Source organism: Rhinichthys klamathensis, unplaced genomic scaffold (assembly GCF_029890125.1).
Source record: "Rhinichthys klamathensis goyatoka isolate OS25496 unplaced genomic scaffold, OSU_Roscu_1.1 h1tg000281l_1, whole genome shotgun sequence".
NCBI lineage: Eukaryota > Metazoa > Chordata > Actinopteri > Cypriniformes > Leuciscidae > Rhinichthys > Rhinichthys klamathensis.
The window spans coordinates 5,663,415-5,679,519 of NW_026606800.1; the positions used below are offsets into that span (position 1 = coordinate 5,663,415).

Below are 16,105 nucleotides of genomic sequence, written 5' to 3' on the forward strand. Positions count from 1 at the left end.
GACATCTGGGGGGGGGGGGGGGGGGGTGCTCGGAGGGGGCCCTTGTGGACAGGCCACCGCAGCGTGAGTGGATCACATTTCCAGAGAGACAGATATACTGTTGCCCAGCTCATTGACAGAAATTCATTTATTCGTCCTCTCCAGCAAACTATTCACGTTCACTAACCTCTCTGCTTAGCCTTGGAATAAATCGTCCCTCTGAAGAAAATTTACTTTATTAACCATCTGTCCAGTCCTGCCAGCTTTTATAACCACTGGTCTTAGTTCTTTACCTCTATTTTTATACTACAGTGGTATCTTTGTGATATTTTTTTAAGATATGTCTACATTAATCCAGATACATTTGAAAACGGCGTTTTCATTTCAAAACGCTCTACGCTCAAAAGTTTCACATCCACACTGAAACGTCGGAAAACAAAAAAATTCACCTACATGCGTAAAACCTAATAAACTCTCACTGAGATGATACAGGCAGAACAGATTTCACCATTCACTGATACGTCCAGGTCACACTCAGTCACCATTATATGTTTGGTATAAAATGCTCCATCTCAGATGTGAAAGATGCGTTTTCAAATGAAAACGTATTAATGTGGACAAGGTCTAAAATAGTTATTAAAAAAATTCACAGTGGAGAGACATATGTTTCTGTTACCGCTGATTTACATTTAGAGAATATGAGTGGCTCATGCACTTACTCTTAGAATGTTCCAGAGTCTTTCAGGGACATCCACCGGACAGCCTAGCATATTTTGAGAGTCCAACAATATGTCCAATGTGCCCTACTGTTCATCCAGGATCAAGGGCCAAGTTTAGACCTGCCACACAACAGGGTTGTGCACCATTCAGAATTGAGAATGCCTTTTAAATTCGATTTAAATTCCTGGATTTGAATTGATGTTGACGTACGGTAGCCAACACAATGCAGAATTGTAATTTGGATTTGAGTAGAATAAGTAGAATAAAATAAATGAAAATGAAATTTTAAATTGAATAAGAAAAGCATAGATAGATAGATTGTAAAATGGATATTTTTTTAAAGATCTGACTTTTAATAAATGTTTTAGAAAGAATGAAAATAGCTTAAATTCAGTCATGAAAACATGTAGAGCAAAACAGAAAACAGAGAAATTGCTATAAAATCTAGAGTTCGATGCATAAGCATCACCCAAACATGAAAATTCATGTTGTTCCAAAACAGTCTTCATCTTCGGAACACAAATGAAGTTCTTTTTTGATCAAATCTGAGAGCTTTCTATCCCTCCATAGACAGCTACACAACTACCACTGACACTTCAAAAAGTTCATAAAGAGATCGATAAAACCAATACATATGAATCGAGCGATTTAGTCTAAAATTTTCTGAAGAGACACGATCGCTTTATATGATGAACAGATTGAATTTAGGCTTTTATTCACATAAACATTCATCAACTCACACATCAGTTGTGGTAAACGGAAGCTCAGGCATGTTGACAGAATTGTATAATTCAGTGCCTTTAGCTTTTGTGCTTGAAATTTCTTTTTAATGTTGTAGAAACGTGTTGTCTGAGCAATTGAGTGAATTTCATCGGCTAATGTTCTATTCACAGTAATTGTTCAGAGGTGAAAAATATAATTTCTCAAATTACCCTCATCTGAGGTCCTTTTTCCATTCCCCGGTGGACTGCATCCGGTCCTTGGCGCTGAATAAGAGGTGGGCGGCATATACAAAGCCCGAATCTGTTTGCTGTGTGTGCACTTTAATAGAACTCTTGTTCTTGCATCGGCCAGGCGGCAGCGGGTGAATCACCTGCGCCGCAATGTGTTATGGTTCGGGCAAGCGGAGGGGAATTGGACGCAACAGGGGGTCTTCTGTTTGGGAAGCCCCCGGTGTTCATTCCCAACATCAGCCAGCTGATCTGACTATAGGGCTAAAATTGGCCGTGCTTGTCTGGGCGATTTTTGTTAACTGACACTGCGGACAAGGGGTCTCTTTTGGGGTGGCCTTGCCCCCTCCGTGCCTTGCCTCTGAACGCAACAGGTGCAGCGGGGCAACTTGAGCTTTGTGGAAGGACAGACTGCTGAGAGAGCAGCACTGGGGAGTATGCTCAGAGGGGTATTCGCTCCAGAAGGTTTCTTTCCCCCGTTTTTTTCCTTCGGGCAAAATTGGAGACAGCTGCCGGGGAGTGGCGCAGATAGGAAAACACGCTCCTGGGTTGCATAACAGGAGAAAGCAGGTCCCCGATGGTGCACGGAGTGTGAGCCACTGCCTTGCACTCCAGTGAGCAATTGTGTAGCCCTCGCTTGAGAGCCTGTTTGTTTTGGAATGGCTGCTGAGTGACTGTTTTCATCAGACTACACACGCACCCCCCTGAACTCCCACCGGGCCTCCTAGATCGGAGAATCACTCCTGCCGCGAGTCACGCCGGGGTTAAGAGGTCAAATGGTATACTGACACGAATTTGTGCACAGTTTAACAAGGCCAGAAGTGAGATGTCAGAAATCTGTGACTGTGACCTTGCAGTGTGTTGAATGAAAAGCTAATTTAATCTTGATTTTAATGAGCCCTTGAGCTTGGAATGTGGGGGTTTAAGGATGCTTGGCCTGAAAGTTGTATGATGCAAATCACAAAATGGTTTTCCCTCATGTCATAAGCTGTTTTTTGAATGCACAATTGTGATGGAGTTAAATGGTCAGGATGGTTAGATAGTTTTCTCCTCATGATCAATTTGTATTTACAGTTGAATTACCACTTTCCTGTATGGAGGAACATTTTGTAGGCATTGATAGCTGTGATGTTTTGTGTTAAGTGCTTTTGGTGCTCTGTGCCTCAGTTCCAACCTATCTTCAGGTTAATCACTTACTGAATCTGCAAACCCCTCTGTACTGTTAAACATGTTAACATGCTCTAATTGTGTGATTCATTTGTGCGTAAGCTCTTGTTTTTGAGCAGTTGGCTGTGCCCTGTTCTCTTGCGCTTGAGGGATCTGATGGAAAGTACTGTGCAGCGTTACAAATGAGACCCAGCACAGGTTGCCTCCCAATTTTCTCTGCTCTAGTTATCCACTATTGCAGGATTTTTCCTCTTTTTAGCATATTTTCACAACCCTAGTACTTCCAGAAAATATGAATGAATGACTTTTAAAGTAACGCAGGCTCAGGAGAAGTGATTTTAGGATGTACCCTGCTGATTTGGCTGCTAGTTATATACAATTGTACGCTCCCTTGACAAACACCACTCTGGAGGATTGATGGTTCCTGAAGGCATAAACTTCTGTTGTCAGCTATGCATGGAAACAAAACATCCCTCATTTCCATTCTAAACAGACGCTTTTTCATTACAGCTCCACAAATAGATTATGATGCAAACACATTGTTATAGAGAAATGTTCAATTATTCAGTATTAAATGAAACACTTTGATACAGATATCAGAAGTTGTCTTTCTTGTACACCTACTTGGGAAAACAATACATTTAGCAATACGTAATATTAATCATTGATTCGGGAAAGGAGTACTGAGAGAATTAATGTTCCAAATTAGCATTGGGTCTGTAAAAAAAAAAGCAAAAACAATAACCAATATAATTTTTAAAAAATTTTGTGTCTTGAACTGAAATGTCAAATTAAGAAATACTGCATGAAATGCCCTGAGGGTAGATGGCGATTGATTTGGCTCATAAATACAATCCTCCACTTATGACATAGTTTTGAACAGATCCATCTAATCTTAGCATTGTTACATGCTAAATATACAAGAAAAAGAGGTGGACATGTCTTGCATCTTGTTTTGCAAGATGTCTAACTTCACTGAGTTCTCAGTGGCTGCTGATGAAGTGATAATCCTATGAATACCATGACTAATCAGTTGCAATATATCAATGTCAAAAAGTTCAAAGGTTTGGTACGGTAACAGTAATCACACCACAGTGGCAGTTGGACAGTGAGGTCACTTCTCAAGGAGGTAGTTTGCACAGTAGATTTGTCATTAACGTCAAAGAGGGAAAACTTCCATGAGAAGGGGAAAAATAAAGGCCAATCCCAGCTAGGGCTTGGTGAGGTAAGCAGAGTGTACTGTGGTGATGGGAGGATCCTTCAGTTCCCTTGAGTCCCTCCCCACATCGCAGCCTGCTGATTAGAGGAGTGCTCACAGCTTGGCAAAGGCCCAGAGCCTCACCTCAGCCATTAAACTTGTTCATTCAGCACTAATGCCAGCTGAGATCTTGTTCCTGTCCTCTTGTCCCTTAGCCACAGACCTGTCAGGCTGCTTACTTGCTGAGGATGATGCAAAGAAACAGCCAGACGTCCATCCTGCCCTAGATCGTGTCCTAAACCGTTATCTCTTCTCTGACCATTACCGTGAACATGACAGGCCAGTACCTGTCTGCACAGATGGCATTGCAGCCTTTTTATTTGCTCTCACACTCAGCACATTGTCTCATCAGCAATGACTCGGGCTAAGAGGCACCTACATGTAGGCAGAATGTGGACTGACACTGTTTTTAGATCAAGGGCAATCACATTCTGAGCAGTTAAATATTAATGAAACTTCACCTGCCTAGTTTAGCAAGAAATGCACTATTATGTGTTGCTGTATGTAGTAGGAGTTTGTGTATATTTGTATGCATGTGGGCATAGGTGGATAAATAATTAATTTGTGCAACAAAACAGTGGAACATATGAAGCCTGCTCTGTATTTCTCCACAGTAAGCAGATGGCATTCTTTATGATGTACGCCTGTAGTGAATACCACCTGATCGTTGAGTAAAACAGGAAAAGATTGATTTAGATTCATAGATATTGATAGCGATATCAGTATCTGGAAATCCTTTTCCATCTCTACAGCATAAGTTTGCAATGTGGATTTTTCTTTGTTTGCCCTCAACTTTGCAGTTAAAATCAACGTTAAATGACAAAGATTTGTAAATAATATTTTATGAAAGAAATTTGTGCATTGTGATTAAAAAAATAAAAAAATACTTTTATTCAGCAAGGGTGCATAAAATTGATTAAAAGTGAGAGTAAAGACTTATATATTGTTACAAAAAAATACATTTCAAATAAATGCTTTTCTTTTGAACTTTCTATTTATCAAAGAATCCTGAAAGAAATATAATGTATCATAAAAATAGCTGTTTTTAACATGTTTAAATGTTTCTTGAGCACCAATTCAGCATATTATCATGATTTCTGAAAAAAAATCTGCTTTGCCATCACAGGAATAAATTACATCTTAAAATATATTAAAATAGTTATTTTAAATTGTAATATTTCACAATATTACTGTATTTTGATCAAATAAAATACAGCCTTGCTGAGCATAATAATTCTTCTTTTAAAAACTTTTTAAAAATCTTACCAGCTTCAAAATTTTGAAAGGTATTGTACATTTTAATAAATTTATTAATATTTCTAAAATATCCTGTGACCTTGAAACTATCACAATGGTAGATTTGTGAGAATCAGACCATGAAATACAGTGACAACCTATACAAAGTGATTGTCACTAGTATTTTATTAAAATGAAAAGATAAATGCTGTGCAAGCTTCCATTTTACTGGATATACCATAATAAACTGTTTTTAAATGCATAGCCAGAAATAATGTTTATTATTAAAAAACAAGTATTTTGACAAATTCCTGCCTCTCGTTTGCTACTCCAGTTAAAGAATGACCCATCTAAAATAGTGCAAATCAGACTCTATCAAAAACAATCCAACACATTTTAATGCGGTGCCCTATTGGATATCTATCGGTAGCTAAACCAACAGAGTGGCTTACAGAGAGACTTGTTCAGACAGTGAGTGAGAACCTCCAGGGAACTGGTTTGGGTCGTTTTCTTTTTTCTTTTGTTTTCTGCGTCTCTGAGTGGGCGATGTCATGGGGGATACTGGCTCCCAGTTGGCCAGATTCTCGGTTTGTCACTGAGTCGCTCTCTAGAGGTCAGACCTGGTCAAATATATTTAGCGGTGTAAATTGAATTCTGTGGTAAGGGCAAAAGTCTGCTGAATAGCTGTGTAGGTTTAGCTCGCAGATGTGATTAACTGATTCATCTTTGGGATAACCGGGATGGTCGTTATCATGGTGACTCCTGACAGCTTGATGCCATCCCGTAGGTTGATTAAATGCTCCCTGGAACAGCGCCGCAGCTGTGGGCCGATGTGGCCATAACTCTTGAGCCGACAGCTCATTCAGGTGACCCTCAGAAGGGCTGTATTGCTGTCACTCATGACACAGAGTGGTGGAGGTAAATATATTAGCATAAGTTTGAATTAATCTTCTCTGTAGTGAAGGGGGTGGCCGGAAGTCTCCGCTCAGCAGCCTGGTTCACCCATAAAAAAACCTCTCTCTTCGGGATTGTCGCAGTGCACACCTGTCCAATGTCACCGTTTATTCTGTTACAATGAAATAACCCTTACTAAATGCATACACGCTCGCACAGGCTCGCAATTACATGCCGTGATCTAAACGCTAATCATATCAGTGCCTAGGCCTGGCCGAGAGTGATCAGTGAAAGCACATCTATAAAGGGATTTTGTAAGAATTAGCCTGGTGAGCTATTTATAGCCCTGCGGGAGGTGGGGAGGGAGGGGTGAGCGGTGATACCGTGTTGTTATACACCGCACTCTGTGGACAATCCCAGGGTCAAAGGCACTGAGACCAGACTGCAATTAAGTCGCTGTCCGATAAGACCAGAGCGCCGTTGCGCACAAATGCAAGCAAACGTTCAAAAGGTCGTCTGTGATTTTTTTTCATGAAGTACTTTCTTTGCCCCATCTATTTGTGTTCATGTCAAGCTTTTTTAGAGATTAAAAAAGCACCAAAACAGCCCAGAAGAGCAGGCACTGCGAAAGTACCTCTCAGCGTAGTCTGTTGTATAATCCCTCTAGGGGCCCCAATGCTATTTTTGTTCCTGGATATGCGTCATGACTGGGTATTTTCTCTGGTGACTAGCTTACATCAGTAGGTCTCCTAGTATACGCTCTATCAGCGAGAGCCTTCTGATTGATGGGAGTTTCGGCTGGGGCTGGCTGGCGTTTTATCCTGACCTCCTAGAATGGACAAGGAGAATTTGACATCGGCGGAATGTTGTGGATAACCAAGGACCTTGAGAAGCCAGGTTGGTTCACAAATCCATTTCTTTACCTTCTCGTGTTCTCTCTACTAATGCATCTAGCGTTGATCAGAGAGGTGATATCCCCGTCTGGGCTTGTAAACTGACGGGGCTGATGCGACCCACGATGACGGGTATGGGAGCGGAGGAGCGTGTGTTAGCTGTTTATCTGTGGGTTGCAGCAAGCTGTCAGTGACTGTCTCTGCTTGCTCGATTTCCCCGTACAGCTTGCATGCTGCCGTAACATTAACAGAGACATAACCTTGGGTTTTTGTTAGGAATCTTTTTCCTGTGCATGTCCCTTTCTTTTAACGTTCTCTCATGCGTTTATTCTCTCCTGGCGATGCACTTGTTGTTGTTATGCCATGGATTGTACGTAGCTAGCTGTTATACTTCCATTGATACTGATGCATCCTTAGTGTCTGTGTGCAGAGGAATGTCAGTTCCCTTCTCGGTCGAGGGATACCCCTCTCATACCCCCACCGAATTCCCCCTGGGTTCACATGCCTCATGTCATCCATCAATTGCACCAGGAATTATTGAAAAAAAATGCTTGTTTGCGTCTCATCTGTCTCTGGATATGCAATCCCCCTCATACAGCTGTCTGACTTATCAGCATGGCATAATTCATTATGTGAGGGAAGGCTCCGGCAATAACGCAGGGGAACACCACGCAGACACCAGGCGAATGTCACAGCGCATCTATCCCAGTCTTAGTTAAACGTCACAAATTTAAAGACGCAGCGATTTCTTTCGCATAGAGCCCACACTAATATGCATACACCATTCAGAAATGCTGAACGTTTTCAACAGTGACCTTGAAATGCAGGTCAGGAGAGCACATCCTCCTCGTTTTCTTCCATTCTCCTCCTCCTGTTGTGTGTCTGCTTGCATAGAGAAAGAATTGTAAGAGTCTGTCTGATAGCAGCGGAATGATCCCCCCTGCCAAGTGTGCTAAAGCATTTTCCATTCAAAAATACTCTTTGCTCTGGATTCGTCTGCTGCACTGTAGCTCAGAGAGGTGTCTCTGTGACAGGGTTCGGGAAATGCCCCGTTCAAGGAGTTCCGTCAAGGAATATCAAGTATTTTTTGTGTACAGATTGATTTTCATAGATGATTTGTTGTGTGCTTGGAGTTTCCACTCTTCCCTTGGGTTCTTAACATCTAAAGTGTGTCAGTGGAGGGAAGCCTGCCACGGCGGATCTTTTTGACCTGCCGGCATGAAAGCAATTAATGAGCGGTGCGGAAGCTCTGCCCGCTTGTGAGCATGAGAGTAATGCAATGTTAGCCTGCCACCGCTGCACTCACGGGATTACAGCAGACCCTTGTGCGAAACAACCCGATACAGACCCCGCTTCATCAATTGCTCTGTCTTGGCAGTGGGACATGAAGTAATTGTGTCCAGGTTTGGGCACTGCATTCTTTACCGCTTGTTTTCTGCTTGTCATTATTTGATTAGCCCAAAGTCTTGTTTTTCTGGATTTGTGTGTGTCACACATAACAGATCTATGCACCGAGAAGTCCTTGTAATGGGTCTACTAGTTTGTTTTCCCAATTTACTTATCGATTTTAAAGGAATTATTTAAATTAATTTAAGGAATAGTTCACCAAAAAAGACAACATTTACTCGCCCTCATGTCATTCCAAACCTGTAGGACTTTTTTCTTCTTCTTGTGGAACACAAAGGGAGACATTTTTTATAATGTGCTCTTTTCCATATAATTGAATTAAATTGGACTAAAGATTTCAAGCTTTACAGAGAATGCAAAAGAATCATAAAAGGATCATAAAAGTCCATATAATTCAGTGGACAAGCCTATTGAAGACTGGATACATTTGTTTCAGAAACGGACCATAATTTCAGCTGATAATCTTCAGGTTTTGTGAATCAGATCAGATAGTTGATTCATTAAAAAGAACAGTTTGCCGGGTATTATCTATATACTTTTATAGTATTTATGAATATTTTGAAATAAGTTTATTTTTATATTTTTAGTTTTCATTCTAATTTTATTCTTTGCACTTTGACATTTTTTTTTCTAATATTTCTGTTTAGCTGTAATTAAGCAATTTTTATTTCAGTTGTTCTATAGTTTTAGTAATTGCAGTACTTCAACTTTAACTTATGTTATTTCAGTTAGTTGCTAAAGGCAACATTTCTAATTTTTATTTAGACTGTGTACGTTTTTGCCTAATATTTATATTTCATCCTTACTTCAATTACTGAAAACAATTTTTAATAGTTTGAGTTTTAGTTAATGATAACACTGATCGTTCACGAATCGTACATCAGTACATCTCTCAAGAAAAGGCAAAGGTGAGCTAGGGCAGATAATGACTTGATCTGTTCATCACACAAATGCTTCAGCTTCACCATGGCTTCAGAAAACTCGGAATATGGTGCATGAGTCATATAGACCACTTTATCATAATGATATATGGTACTTAGTGTTTTTTTTTTCTGAAGCTTGAAAGCTCCGTTCTCAGTTCATTGTAACTGCAAAGAAAAGAGCGACCAGTATAATATTTTAAAAAAATTGTATCCTTTGCATTTCAAAGTCATTCAAATTTGCAATGACAAGAGGGTGAGTATGATGAGTGAAAGTGAACTAGTTCTTTAAAACCATAAAAATGCTAGATAAATATTTGACTAGCCATCAAGAATCTTTCAGCCTTCGAAGAGCACAACGAGATGGCATTTAATTCAGCAGCTGACCTTGTCTTCCTTTGTGTGTCCTAAACAGTGTTCCTGCATGTTCTGTCTTTGTACACTTCCTCTTTTCACAGTTTACTTGAATGAAACTATTTCTCCGCCGAAACAAGGCTCGCCACTAATTTTCACACATTAGTATGCCTTTTCCTCATAATCATGACTCATTTTCATTCCCTTTCCAGGCAGAAGTGGATGTTTTGCATCTTCGCATGCTGATTAGAATCAGCCGTTCACAGTTAAGGACCTGATTTCTTAGGAGTATAGAAAATAGTGTTTTAATGATGAATTCCTGCATTCAGTGGCTAAGCTGAAAGCAGCTTCATTTGGAGACTAAAAGTCTGAAATGAAGAGAAACATAGAGTACAGATGGCAGGAGGAGGCCACCTGTACACCTGAGAGGAATGCTTCTCTATGACCTTGCGCCATGTTGCTCCTCCCTCTGATGAAGAGGAGTGAAATAGACAATCAGTACATCCACACTCACTCACTCCCACATGATTTCCTTTTTCCACAAGAATCTCTGTGCTGACACAGAGGTCCCTTTTTGTCATGTGTTGACAGATACCGATGAAATAGCTTCGCTTTTTGTTGTGTCTTGACAACGGATTTGGCATCTGCAGTCTTGAATGATTCTGTAGTGACCATCAGTGTGGGTTAAAAGTCAAGACTGCAACCTGAGCAGCATGAGAGGGATGCACAGGAGAGAGGCAGTGTGTCCGTGGAGACACGACTGGCATTTTGCCCCTATTAACTTCTCCGACCTTTGTGTGTGTAAATGTGGCTATTCTATCAATTAATTATGCTGACGTGTAGATGGTTTGCATATTTTGTGGCTGCTTCCTGTTCACTATTCATTCATTTCTTTTTGGTTAATAATTTTCTTGATTATTTAGGTTTTAGTGCATTCATTTTATTTTCTATATTATATTATATTATATTATATTATATTATATTATATTATATTATATTATATTATATTATATTATATTATATTATATTATATTATATTATATTATATTATGAATATATCTGAAAGGCAGATTATTCATTTTATTTTATTATTATTATTATTATTACCAAAACTGAAATGTACCGCTTCTTTTATTTGGTAAATCATTTTCTTGATTATTTATGTTTTAGTGCATTCATTTTATTTTCAATATTTCATATTATATTATATTATATTATATTATATGACAGATGACCCATTTTATTTTATTATTATTATTTAGTCTTTAGTCTAATATTAGTCTTTTTTTTTAATACCAAAGCTGAAATGTACTTCTGCTGTTATTTGGTTGATCATTTTCTTGATTATTTCTGTTGTATTCATATTTTTGAAATTTATTTTCCATATATATTCTATTAGTTCATTATAGTTAGAACATACCAAATTAAATATTGTATTATATATTTACAATTTGTACAGTAGCTGTATTAATATATAATATATAATAGGGCTGTCAAACGATTAATCACGATTAATCGCATCCAAAATAAAAGTTTGTGTTTACATAATATATGTGTGTGTACTGTGTATAATTATTTTGTATATAAATGCACACATGTATATATTTAAGAAAAATATGTTATTATATATAAAATGTTTATATATATATATAATATACATTATATATAGGCTACATTCAGTCTATATACAGTATATACATGCAAATATTTCTTAAATACACATGCATGTGTGGGTATTTATGTATTAAAAACAATTATACACAGTACACACACATATATTATGTAAACACAAACTTTTATTTTGGATGCGATTAATCGTCTGACAGCCCTAATATATAATCATATTTTATAAGTACACAATTTTATTTAATTATATTTTTATACAGTAGCTAAAAGACAGATGGCCCATATAAATCATATTTTTATTTTGAAGGTACAATATGTAAGATTTTTGTATTAAAATATCCAGAAATCACTTGCACAGTGTGATATATTTCCTGCAGTTGTGTACTTACAATATCCCAAAAGTTCCCAAAGATTTTTAATTTCAGAGAAATTCCCATTTTAAATAATGTCTCGTCCCTGACTCCCTGTTCACTTGTCGCCTGTCAATGACGTAATATCCGCGTTATCCCAGGTTTCCGCTCGTACTGCCATAGTAACCATGGCGACAGACGTGGACAACTGCGTTACGTCTAGCGGCACGCTCACGCTGTTGTTGTTTTGTTCAAACATTATGGTTCATGGCAAGCAGACTTTGGGACAAAAGGAGAACTAAAACGAGGATCAATATCAGCAGATGTTTTCAAGATGCCGAGAGCTTCACGTCCGGGACTAACTTTGACTTGACGAGACGCCGCTCTTGCATGTACTTTATTAGACAGCTGAGCAAATGTACAAAAAAATTAATCAATGTTATATAGCTCAACATGATGAAATGTTAGAATATGATCAGTATGTTATTCTAATGTTGATCTAGCTTACTGCTAGTCTCATACAGCCAACAAACTAACACCTAGAATAACATTATAACTTTCAACACACTCAAATGCAGTTTAGTGTGATAGTGTAACGTTAGACCAAGTGAAACAGCGCTGCGTTACCTTACAAGTTTCATTCGTCTAATAAACTGACCTGTGTGAGTAATAATTCTGCACTTGCGGGTAGAATAAAAATTTCCTTATTACTTTATATCCGCAGGACTCGCGTGTGGCGCTGATATCTGTCTTTTATTAGCAATCGCGCCCTGCTTCCGTCATGTTAAAAACATCAATGTATTCACTCATCCATAAACATTATTAGATCCATCAGCTTGACGACAAGTTCCATAATTCCGCTTATGCGTCATCAACCTACGCCTTTGTTATTGTAAAAGGTTAGCGACCCCTAGCAGCGAAAAAAATTACATATTGTTGCTTTGACCAAAACTGTAAGTAATCAAATCTAGAAGAAAGAAACATTGCTGAAATGCACAGCTGCCGTCATTAGAAACCACAGATAAGCAACTAGAGGGCGAATGCAGCAGGGTCCGATCGAAACAGCATGGCCAGGTTTTCATAATGAATGCTTAGGCTTTCATTCAAACCTACTCTAGCTGTGCCTTGTGACGCAAATGTCACTGATCCGAGTGCCAGAAGAGTGTGGAGGTGTGTGTATGGAGGTTGGACAGACCCTGACTACGTCCCTTCTCTGTGTCTGTGGCCTAGGCTCCGACTGGGCTAAGCTCTCCATACCTTCTGTTCGGTCCTGGCCAATGCCAGATCTGTAGCAAACAGTGAGACCTGGATTCTCAACCTGAGCCAAATGGGCAAGCACACAGTGACTCACACTTCAATGAGAGAGAGAGAGAGAGAGAGAGAAGGTGGAAAAGATGCGATCCAATGTTGACATTCAAAATCGGACAAAAAATGATTTGTTTTTAACATTATTTGTGATCTCCTGACTTGATGACCAGATGGTTGTATAGTTCTTTATGCTGTGTATGGCTTGAAATGCATAATGTGAGCACAAGTGAAGCAGTTGAGAGTGGGCAGGAAGTTCAGTCATGCTGACCCCTTGGCTTATAGTATGTTAATGTAGATTTCAGTGTTTGACTGTGTGCTGTGTATTGCCGGCAGCATTTTTTTGTGTCTGTGTATGTTTGTATGCATCATACTGTATGTGTGTGTGCAGGCATTGCAATGGCCAGGCCCAGTGTGTGGGCTGAACTCAGGAAGTGGGTAGGCAGGCATGTGGCCCTTCGCCACTTGGGCCCCAGGGCTCCTATCACAGATGGCCCACTGACATTAGCCCAGGCCTGGGGTCAGCTAAGACATCATATGGAGAGAAAGAGAGCGCGAGACTCATGACATGACAGCCCGAAAGGATGAAAAGACAACAGCGTAAGACTCTCGCACGAAGACACTTTACCTTTGCTCAGGTGAGGCGGCTTGCAGGGTTGACGAATTTGAGCGGAGATACAGAGTTGAGAGAGATGCTTGAGAACAGCCAGGAAAATGGTGGGTTTATTCCATGGAATCACAGGTGAGACCTCCTGTCTCTACTGGCCTGAATCAACCACATTCCTGGCAGCTTTCACGCCGGAAAATCAGTTATCTACAATCGAGATTCACATAAAAGCAATTTACAGTCCCAGGTACAGGTTTGATAGAATATATTCAAAGACTTTTATTGCACAGGCATAAATTTATCAGACAACCTTGCCTGAACCCACCTGTACGGCATGGTTTAATGGTAAAAGTTTGAGGTTGAACGTCAGACGATTTTTTTGAAATTAGGGTCTTTTTTATCTTTTCTTATTTCAAACAGCCTTGTCAGACAGATCATAGTTTTTATTCCCCCCCTTTTTTTCTCCTCATCCAGACTCCCTTTGCTCTCTGAGAGTCTGTGGCCTCCATTATTAATGTTGAAAAAAATCTGCCTTTACACACCAGGCTGGTGGACCTATAAAACATATCATCCAGCATATGAGTCACTCCAGGCTGGACGCAAGATTTTATAGGCAATCGTTTCAACAAATCCTTTTTTTGGAGGGCAAGCATATGTTGTATTTTAGTAGCTGGTATTTCAACCAGTGTTGTTTTATTATCATTACTATAATATCTTAGTATTTACTCATATTTTAAAGGTACTCTTTGTAAAAAATTTTGTTGTTTAAAATTTAAATTATGAATGAGTACATCATGAATCCATCTTCCAAACTGTGTTTTTGTCTTATCCTGAATCACTACGGTACGCCTATATAATACGTGTTTATATTCAGACTATTTTAGACCAGGTGGGATGACAAAAATTATCCCAGTACCTGTAGGACTGTCATAGACATAAAAAGAGAGAAGTAGCTACAATGTTCTTCCGCAAGTTCTGTTTATTAACTGCTAGAGTGCCAAAGGTACATAGTGTACCTTTAAAGTACAGTTTTTTTTTATTTTCCATGTCCATTTTAATCTTAGTTAAATATTTTGTCAGATTGTTTTGATTTAGTTGTTTTATTTATAGATTTTTTTTTAAATATGTCTATTTAGTGTTTATAAATTTTTAGTTTTTCAACATTTTTTAGGACTTAGGCTACACAAATTTTTTTAAATGTTACCTTTGCAACTAACTGAAATAGGATAATAAAACATTTAGTTAATGTTTATTTTGTCAACTATCATAAATGTAAATATTTTTTTATATTTTTAGTTTTAGTTAACAACTACACTGATGAGTAGATACACTCCAATGAGCCTTCTTGACTAGATTAACCAGCTAGACCAGCATGAACCAGCCTGGATAAACATGGGAATCATTCTGGTGTATACTGGTCTTTTCAGCAAGGAGCTGACAGGATTCGAACTTTCAAGACTCGATCACCTTCATGAGCACCACAGCTAAATGTGTGGAACATGTGTTTGCATGAAAACCACTTCACCAGCTTTTTAGTGCTGCAACACAGATTTTAAATATTAAAAATGGTAAAAGAATGATGTAAGAGGAGGATGTTGGTAATGCATCATCTGTCTCTATCTGTCAGACTTAGATATGCAAAATCCCTGTGCCCTGTGTGACACATCCTATGGGAATCATACAGAGTTTTCAGAACAGAGTAGAATCAGAATAATGGAGAAAAAGAGAGGTTATTCTAATGGAACCCACCTGAATTCTCAACCACTAAAGAGAAGAGAGCAGCTGACGTTTATTCAGCCTACTGACGCTCTGACGTGCTGACACCGAGGCAAGGTGAGGGCCTCACTTATATTTTTAGCCTGTGAATGGAAGGAGCCATGAATTGAGTCAGAGGGAAGAATAGACAGAAAAGAAATGAAAGGAAGCAGGAAAAAAATCTGCAGGCAGATGGAGAGGCAGCAGCCGTGGGTTGCTGTGACTGAGATTGTGCTGCTCTATTTAAAAACCACAGGAGTTTGTTAATGCTGCCGTGGGGTACATGTTATGTGTGTGGAGAGACAGGAGTGTGTAAGTAAGTGGGAGGACACAGGGTAGGAAATAGAAAAACTGCCGCAAGCATTACAGCCCTCATTACAGTGCGACACAGATCTGGCCACATACTGCTGTGGGCATGAGACTTATCTATAAACGTTATAGAATGACCGTTTACAGTTTGACATCCCTGTCTTTTGACCCCTGTTCTTGGTGAGCACTGAAGTGATTGATTTTTTTTTTTTCAGTTTTCATAGCAGAATTTACAGCCATTACTCCAGTCTTCAGTGTCACATGATCCTTCAGAAATCATTCTAATATGCTGATTTTTTTCTTATGATTATAAATGTTGAAAACTGATGTACTGCTAAATATTTTTGTGGAAATCGTGATGGAGATTTCAAAAGA

General features: G+C 39.0%; 1 protein-coding gene across 5 annotated transcripts in view; it reads left to right on the forward strand.

Moving 5' to 3' along the window:
- The window catches only part of hivep2a (HIVEP zinc finger 2a), an 80,231-nt gene that overhangs the window by 22,826 nt on the left and 41,300 nt on the right, over window positions 1-16,105 (forward strand). Inside the window, exon 1 of one of the 5 annotated variants that reach the window (XM_056269464.1) lies at window positions 6,938-7,101. The exons of the other annotated variants lie outside the window; for them this stretch is intronic. The gene's annotated coding sequence lies outside the window, so the exon portion shown is untranslated. Of the gene's footprint in view, window positions 1-6,937; window positions 7,102-16,105 lie in introns of those variants that run through there. 5 annotated transcript variants of the gene reach the window in all.